At 43.8% G+C, this 9,493-nt stretch overlaps 2 long non-coding RNA genes across 2 annotated transcripts; both read left to right on the forward strand.

The window, feature by feature from the left end:
* The first annotated feature begins 2,852 nt into the window (after window positions 1-2,852).
* Window positions 2,853-4,976, forward strand: LOC119367835. The gene is made up of 3 exons (XR_005176449.1): window positions 2,853-3,057; window positions 3,473-3,567; window positions 4,517-4,976. It is a non-coding gene; the product is annotated as an uncharacterized LOC119367835 (long non-coding RNA).
* A 79-nt stretch (window positions 4,977-5,055) lies between these two features.
* LOC119367836 lies at window positions 5,056-6,610 on the forward strand. The gene is made up of 4 exons (XR_005176450.1): window positions 5,056-5,269; window positions 5,436-5,544; window positions 5,644-5,876; window positions 6,226-6,610. It is a non-coding gene; the product is annotated as an uncharacterized LOC119367836 (long non-coding RNA).
* The last annotated feature ends 2,883 nt before the right edge of the window (window positions 6,611-9,493 follow it).

Genomic DNA, 9,493 nt, shown 5'->3' on the forward strand with positions numbered 1-9,493 from the left:
GTCGCGTTTAGTGCCAATGCGGGCGAGGATATCCGCCGCTTGATTGTTTTCTCGGACCACATGGTGGAATTCACGCCCCTCAAACCGAGCTGACATTTTGAGGACGGCATTACGGTAGGCCGCCATTTTCGGATCCTTGGCGTCAAAGTCTCCATTTATCTGAGATATTGCGAGGTTTGAATCCCCGCGCACTTCTAGGTGTGGGATGCCCATGGAGATTGCCATCCGAAGACCGTGCAACAGAGCCTCGTATTCGGCTGCATTGTTGGAGTCTGTGTATAGTATTTCGAGTACATACTGAACCGCATCTCCGGTGGGGAATGTCAGGATAACACCCGCTCCCAATCCGGCCAACATTTTAGAGCCGTCGAAGTGCATGATCCAATTGGAGTATGCGCCATACTCTTTCGGGAGTTCGGATTCTGTCCATTCAGTGACGAAGTCAGCCAGGACTTGAGACTTAATAACTCGCCGCGGTTTATATGTTATGTCAAATGGGAGGAGCTCGATAGCCCATTTAGCAATCCGGCCCGTGGCATCGCGGTTATTTATTATATCGTTGAGTGAAACTTCTGAGGCCACCGTGATTGAGCACTCTTGAAAGTAGTGTCGTGGTTTCTGGGATGCCATGAAGACCGCGTATGCTATATTTTGATAATGTGGGTACCGGGATTTGCATGGAGTGAGGACTGTGGATACGTAGTATATCGGCTTTTGAAGTGGGAACTTGTGTCCGTCTGTTTCTTGTTCGACAGTGAGCACTACGCTTACAACCTGGTGTGTTGCAGCTATATATAATAGCATGGGTTTGCCAGTATTTGGCGCAGTCAGGATTGGATTGCTGGCCAAGAGGGCCTTTATTTCTTCCAGTCCGGCCGCGGTCGCATCCGTCCACATGAAGTGTTCGGTGCGTTGAAGAAGGCGATAGAGAGGTAGTGTCTTTTCTCCCAATCGGGATATAAAGCGGCTTAGGACAGCCACGCATCCAGTTAATTTTTGGATTTGCTTGAGGTCTGTTGGAATATCCAATTATGGCAGAGCTCGAATTTTTGCCGAATTTGCTTCAATTTCTCTGTTGGAGACGATGAAGCCAAGCAGCTTTCCGGCAGGTACGCCGAAAACACATTTTTCCGGATTGAGCTTGATGTCGTATGTTCGGAGATTATCGAACGTAAGTCTCAAGTCATCTATTAAAGACTCGACGTGTCTAGTTTTGATGACCATGTCGTCTATGTATGCCTCCACTGTTTTGCCGATTTGCTTTTCCAGGCATGTCTGAATCATGCGTTGATAGGGTGCGCCAGCATTTTTGAGCCCAAAAGGCATGGTATTGAAACAGAAGGGGTCGTATGGTGTTATGAATGTCGTTCCGGCTTGGTCGGACTCCGCCATCTTAATTTGATGGTATCCGGAGTATGCGTCGAGGAAACACAATGAGTCGTGTCCTGCCACTACAAGAAAATTGAGATACTGTGACGAAAATCCTCGTGACGATGGTGAATAATGTCACACAGATACCCAATGTGTGATGTTTTATAGGTGGCGTCACTAATCACCATGAATCAGTGATGGTTAACGTCACAAAATCGCCTCAATGGTTGAGTGCCACGAGTCCGCCAATTTCTATGACGATTTGGTAATTTTGATGACAAACATCTTAAAGTCACAGAATATTACGAATGTATGATGCTCATTTTTTGTCATGTGACGTCCAGAAGTGGGACCCATCATAGATGCTTCACATCTTATTGAATGGTAGGACCCACACGTCAATGTTGACAATGGGACCCCCCATTGTTTAGTCACATTTTATCTAGTGATGGAATTATTTTGTTGTATCTCATAAATAGTCAATGGCATGGAAAATAAGGTTATTACGGTTGTTCGTGAGGTGATGTGTATGACATTGCGGTTGTTTGGTTCGATCTCAAAAATAAAAATGGTAGGTAGTAGTTGGCAGAAAAATGTGTATATCATGGACAATTATAGGAACAGTAGGCCCAATTCTAGGACAGATTCATTTGTGTGTTTGTGTCGAATGAAAAAAGTTGGGTACAATGATTGGACGACCTCATGTCTAGTTGCATGCCACTACCAACGAGTGCTCTTGATAAAAGAGGAGTTTTATACATCTAAAAAAGGGCTTTATACATCCTAGATCGCTTACACTAGAGGTTGGGGACTACGCGGATGAGTAGATTCAGACTCTAAACAATCATCGTTGAAAACCATCATCTGACGTTACCAATTTTATTTACACAAGTACTCCTTTCTGTCCCAAAATACTTGTCGGAAAAGATAAAAATAGATGTATCTAAAATTAAAATATATCTAGATACATCCATTCCTCCGACAATTACTTTCAGACGGAGTAGTACAAAAATTCACTCGTTTGCATTTTGTTTTATTCCAAGATCACATATTTAAGACACCTCTATACGTTATCTAACATGTACAACTTTCGCCATATATATTTACAATTCTCTAGAAAAGAGTACATGGAAAATACCACATCATAATGTCTATGCAAGGTTTACTTTTTTTAATAATCATTTGCTACTTATTTCGTATTAAATGAATTGCATACCATTATGTGGAAATTAAATTATGAAAAATAAAACAATCTGCACACCAGAAAAACTCTTTCCCCTCCATTTCTCTTTCTTTTTCCCGCATCCTGTCCCCACCCGTCAAAGGCCCAGCCAAATTTTCTCCTTCTATTTCGCCCGCGAAGAGGCACCGCTAAAGGCCACCGCCCACCCCGGCATTTTTTCGCCAGATTCAATCGACTCTCCTATATCCCACGACTGCGGCGATCAGGGCCGGCAGATTGGGGGTGGCCGCCAGCCGGCCGACCTTGAATCCACCACACAACCATCCCCACGAGCACTACGCTCTATCCCCCCTGCTCGCAGCGACCGGCGACGGCGGATTGGAGGAGGCCACCCGACCGGCCGAGCTCAGATCCACTACATCAACCAGCGACAGCGGATTGGAGGAGGCCTCCCCACCCGTCTCTCTTTCCCCACAGATTGCAGCGACCAGCGTCGGCTGACGGTAATTTACTCATCCCGCCCTCCTTATCCCGCAAGCTCTAGACGTTAGGGATCACCATGGAAGGGGTTTGGGGGAGAAAAGCGCACACGGTTGTGTACATCTCTGAATACAACGACCATGTGGCAAATCCCGTAGCTCTGTAAGTTTTACTCGATTTTTACTCAGTTGTCGTGAGATTTCCTGTAATTCAGCGACCATGTGGCTTCCTTGTTTGTGGTTCTGCTACCCCATAAATCGTCCTTACCTAGGATGGTCAAAACTTAATGTCTGCACTTGTTCTTGATACAATATATTACCATATGGAGTTCACGGTGTATGTTATTTATTTCGAATTCTTGATAAAGACTAGGTCTGCACTTGTTCTTGTTCAAAACTGAATAAAGATTGAATCTGCACTTGTTCTTGTTCAAAACAGAATAAAGACCGAGTCTGCACTTGTTCGAAACTGAATAAAGGCCGAGTCTGCAGTTGTTCTTGTTTAACTGAATTCTGGATGCTCCATATTTCCAAGTAAGTTGTTTACTTCGATCTGTTCTGCAACCCTCAAAAGCATCATACAGTAATGTCTTTGCCATCTCCAGGACCGTACATAGAAAATCACAGGCCCTGTGCAAATCAAAATTTAAGCCCCGACGTTGGAGTATAGTTTGTTAATCACTGCAACAGTATAATTTTCATGTAGAATTCAACACCAGATGCACAAATTCAAGAAAGAACAAAAAACTGGATGTAGTAGTGTACTTATAAACACGAGTAGTAATAAAAGAATAGGGTGCTGAGAACTCCCACAACCTTCAGAGTAGCATTGTAGTTGTAGATCATGAAAGACTGCACGTAAAGCTCCAGTGGGTGATTGCTAGTGTACATGACCATGATCTGCTAGAGTAATTTAATTTGGGCCTTGAGATTGTTTTCTTTTTTGGAATAGTAGCAATGCATTTAGAGAGAGAGAGAGAGTGAGAGAGAGAAGAGGGGGTCGCTGGGAGTAATTTTGATGGATTGGGATTGGAGAGAGAAGTACGAGGTGGCTTGGGCCTTGGGGTGCGATATTTCCATCATTGTTTACTATAATTAATTCTCTGTTTAATTAACATCTTAATTACCTAAAAGGTCGTGAGCCCTCCAATTTTTGAGGCCCTGCTCAACCGCTCCAGTTGCACCTGTTAAAATATTGCCCTGGCCATCTCAAATGACAAGCATCAATTCGAAGTTTGAGTATTAAGGAACACATAAACTACTTAATAGCAGAGCTACTTGTTTTTAACTATTTTACACAATCTAGCCTTTTTTGTCTACTAGCAATGAAAGCCAAGTTTCAAGAGATAAGTTAATGTAATCATGTACGTTACAAGTACTCCTCCAAACAAGTTTAAGCAGATTTCAGTCATCTAGTGTTGATAATGTAGGCTGGTAGATCTTTCGGCAATTCATTAAGTTCACTCTCTGTCATCTTTTCCAGCTTCAGTTACTAAAATCATGCCACCAGTTCTGGAGAGTGATATGCATAGCAGGGAATATCTTGCGGAACAGAAACGCAAGGGTGAGGCATATTTGAAGGAAAGGAATGCAAGGATTGCGGAATGCAAGGCTGCGGAGCAGGAGTCTCTTAAAGACATACAAAGCATAGCTCGTAGCCTTGTATACTCCAGTGCTCCTAATGCACAACTGACACAAAAGGCACAAGGTGCTGATGATTGCAGTGACTCAGAGTATGACCGAGATGCTGAAGAGGAGGCCTATGTAGAGGAAGAGGATTTGAGAGATGAAGAGGAGGTCTCTCTTGCTAAGTCCAAAGCAATGGTAATCATGCAGACGTACATCTTAAATAATATGTACAATGTCGATTGACTGACTTTAATTTTGCCTTGCTTGTATCATTTGTATGTCATTGTGCACTATAAGTATCACAAATAATTGACTCAAAGATTGATTCACATATTCTGTCAGGAAGCATTATCAAATAAGCCACCCAACATTACTCATGAGAATTGGACTAGCCTTGTCAATAAATGGTCTGATGAAAGAAACAAGGTTTGTAACAAGATATGCGACCAACAATAGTTTTTGCATTCACATCTACTGTACCATATGTAAATACTTATATTCATTTTTTATGTATAAAATATGTCAAATGAATAAGGAAAACCGAGAAGCTGTCAGGCAACACCAAAAGACGGGATATATGTCCTATGTTTCCTATTTCAGCAAACTTGTAAGAATTCCAAATATCTTACTTGTAGTCCTATGTCTATTGCATCTGGCCTATATATATATATGTATGTATGTATGTATGTATGTATGTATGTATGTATGTATGTATGTATGTATGTATGTATGTATGTAGTAGTAGTAATGTTACAATTTCATATATCTTGTAGAAAAAAGACAAGTACAATAATCATGATCCAAGTCCCATTGAGTTTTTCAAAGACACCCATACAAACAGCAAGACTGATAGCATGAGCTGAGTCAGGACTTCTAGCTCATGTAAGATTTCTTCCTCTATTGTTTCTGACTTGAAATAGATTCTCATATTGCTAGCATATGAACTTTGCCTTAGCATCAATATTTTTCTTTGTACTATAGAATGCGATGGAAAAGAAAAGGGAAGCACAATCAGAAGGTGAGCAGCCAGTATCCGATACATCGATTGTGGCTGAAGTTCTAAAGGAAGAAAGCGCCCATAGTACCGTCCTTTCTAGCATGGGGTATGCATCAAGATCCGGGAGGTCTGGGAGCTCTACTTCATGAGCCTAGATCCGATTTCTAGAAGAAAGAATTGAATAGAAGGATAGAGAGGCAAGAGATGCAAATGACAGGTAATTATCTTATTTCCCTTTCTGTTCTTGTTGTTTCTTTTTTCTTGCTTATGTGTGCATGGTGCACTCATTGAAGTGAACGAAAGTTCAACTAAGGAGTGCTTCTTTTAACCTGGGTTGTTGACTTGATATCCTTTTGGTGATGCTTCCTGTAATCAAACTGTTGGTTATGCATATTTTAAAACATTATAAGTTATTCTTGAGTTTACTATTTCATTGGCCCGTCAGCATGCTTGCCTTGACATTTAATAATGTACTTATCTATTTTAAATTGGTACCCTTGTACCTTGTTATCTTGTATGTTTTCATCTCATTACGATGCAACATTGTTGTGTTTTGTCATTTATAGGCATCGGGAGGAGTTAGTCGCAAGACTTGAAGCACGAGAGAGAGCATTTTAAGAGATACAAAAGAAGCAGCAAGAAGAATTGGAAGCTTTAAAAAAGAGCCAGCAAGAGAAGACTGAAGCCTGGGCAAAGAAGCAAAAGGAGACGGGACAATCTGCTTGATTTTTTGAGGGCTCAAGCAACTCTGCAGTCCCAGTCCCAACCAGATGGTTCATGAATGCCATCCTTACATTGCAATCATCAGGATAACATATGTGGTCTTTAGTTAATATTAGTTTTCATCTTGTCTATTGTCTGTGTTAAACTTGAGTCAGCTTTTTACCGCCATTTTTGTTTACAGAATGATTTGGCTGAGACGATTTCATACATAATATGATTTGTCTTTGATATCAATTTATGATGTGTTTTTTCTCTTCAACTTTTTTATATAATCTTATGTGATGTGGTGTGAAATAAATACTTATTTTCATCATAATTAGATTTGAAAGAAAGTAAATATATTTTGATGGCGTCATCTTCATCCATAATAAAAGTAATGACACTACTAGTGGGATAGTTGCTCGGGTGTTGATGTGGCATAAAGTTAGTGACGTTGCCTCGTCACCGAATATGGTACAATACGGCATATTTTCTCCTAACATGTGACATTAATTGATCATCATGGAAATAGTAAGTCAATGACGTTCTATATAATGTCACTGAAGGTCCCAATTTCGATGACGTTTTCGCGTGTGCGCCGTCACTAGGAGTAATCCGTGACGGGGATTCCGTGATGATGCTTGTGACGCCAATAAAATGTCACCAGGGGGTAATTTGTGACGTTATTAGCTATTCAATGACATATTTTAGCTCGTCATAGTAGGCCCGATCTCTTGTAGTCTGCGGTAGCATTGATGATTTGATTGATGCGGGGGAGGAGGAAGGGATCCTTGGGACAGGCCTTATTGAGGTCCTTGAAATCAACACATAGGTGCCAGGATTTGTCCTTCTTTGGTACCATCACCAGGTTTGCTAGCCAATCCAGATGTTTTATATCTCTGATGAATCCGGCCTCGAGTAGTTTAGCTAGGTCTTCTCCCATGGCTTGTCGTTTAGGTTTTGAAAAGCGCCGAAGAGTCTGCTTGACCAGCTTGCATCCCTTCAGTATATTTAGGCTGTGTTCGGCCAACCTGCGTGGGATGCCCGACATGTCTGAAGGATGATAGGCGTAGATATCCCAATTCTCACGCAGGAACTCTCGCAGTGCAACGTCTATTGTGGGGTTCAGCTGTGTCCCAATGGAAGCTGTCTTTGTGGGGTCCATTGGGTGGACCTGGAATTTGACTATATCGTCCGCTAGTTTGAAAGAGGTGGACTTGGGTCACTTATCGAGTATCACGTCGTCTCTGTCCACTGTAGCGTGCAGCGTGGTTAGTTCTTCGGCTGCGAGGGCTTCAGATAATGCCTCCAGGGCCAGCGCGGCGGTTTTATTTTCAGCGCGGAGTGCGACATCCGGATCACTAGCTAGAGTGATGATTCCATTGGGCCCGAGCATTTTGAGCTTCATGTACCCGTAATGAGGTATAGCTTGAAAGCTCGCGAACGCGTCCCGCCCTAAAAGGGCGTGGTATCCGCTGCTAAACGGGGCCACTTGGAATGTGGTTTCTTCGGACCTGTAATTCTCCGGCGTGCCGAATACCACATCTAGTGTGATTTTTCCCGCACATCATGCCTCCCGACTAGGGATGATTCCCCTAAAGGTCGTGGTGCTTCGCTCAATGCGGCTCTTGTCTATTTCCATCTTGTTGAGGGTCTCCTCGTAGATCAGGTTTAATCCGCTACCGCCGTCCATGAGCAATTTAGTAAGCCGGAAGCCGTCCATGATTGGACTAAGGACCAAAGCGGCTGCTGCCTGAACTGTTCGGAATTGTGGTTCGTCACTGGCATTGAAAGTTATAGCCATGTCATTCCATGGATTCATTGCTACAACGTGCCAGACTTCGGCAAGGCTGCGGAGTGCTCGCTCACGCCTATTGTTTGTGGTGAAATTCTCGAAGACTGTCAGTACCGTATTGTGATATTCGGCGGGATGTTGTTCTGTGATATGGTTGATGAGGAGATCCTCGCTGCTCTTCGCTACCTGCCGGAGTATCCAACATGCTCTAAGGCTATGTGTTGGTATGGTATCCGGTGTGCTGTGAATTTTGCATGGCCCAGTGAGCCATTCCTCCAATACGGTTCCACGCCCTGCAGCGGGCCTTGGTTTTTTGGTAATTGAGTCGGGTAACTTGCGAGAGGTTACCCTTTTAGTTCGGATGAAGGGTTTAGTTAGAGCCGGAGGATCCCAGAATTTTGTTTGGGTTTTCCAGGCGCTTTTCATCGCACAGTACTTCTGTACTATGGCCGCCAAGTCAGCAAAGCGTACTATGTCGCGGCGAATTATGGCATTGAGGATGCCCTTGTCTGTGCAATTTTTACAAAAGAATGAGATTGCGTCTTCCTCGCGATAGTCCTTAACCTTGTTTATTACAAGGAGGAATCTGGCCCAGAAGTGATGTACTGTCTCTTGGGGCTCTTGTCTGATGTGGGAAAGATTGCTTGCATCTGGGCGGGTGGGTAGATTTAAGCCCAAACCCTGACCCAATCTGAGGCCCAGGGGCGGACAAGCTTCCAAGCTTGGCCGCTCGGGCTCCGGGATGTTGCGCAATTTTTTCGGCCTGCCGCCCGATTCTAAGTTCGGGGTTTGGGTCACGTCCTCCTGCGAATGGGTGTCCGGCTCGGAGAGTTTGGAAATCCAGACATAGTTCATCCTCAAAATAGAGGGAGAGTCGATGCGTTGCTCTTCCACTACCGCTATCTCATGGGTGGCTGGAGGAGAGTTAATCTCCCTTTGGTCGGGTTTAAGCCCAATCCTATCATAGTACATAGCGACACACAGAGCGGCGATGTGATCCAAGATCTCATTCATGGATGAGAGCTCCATCGGATCCATCTGTTCGGCAAATTCCGAGTTGATGTGGAGGCTGTTTTTGATGACCTAAGAAGTCATCGTCGGCGCGACAGCCGATCGGGCAGTCATGACGAAGCCGCCTAGTCGGAGAGTTTGGCCTAGGGCCAGGGCTCCCCCAGAGGTGACTTTGTCCTTGACAACCAGGCGAGCCATCAAACCATACCGCGACGACATAGTGGAACTCTCAATGAAAGCACCAATGTCGGTGTCAAAACCGGCGGATCTCGGGTAGGGGGTCCCGAACTGTGCATCTAAGGCTAATGGTAACATGAGGCTGGGGA

This window comes from Triticum dicoccoides, chromosome 2B (genome assembly GCF_002162155.2).
Source record: "Triticum dicoccoides isolate Atlit2015 ecotype Zavitan chromosome 2B, WEW_v2.0, whole genome shotgun sequence".
NCBI lineage: Eukaryota > Viridiplantae > Streptophyta > Magnoliopsida > Poales > Poaceae > Triticum > Triticum dicoccoides.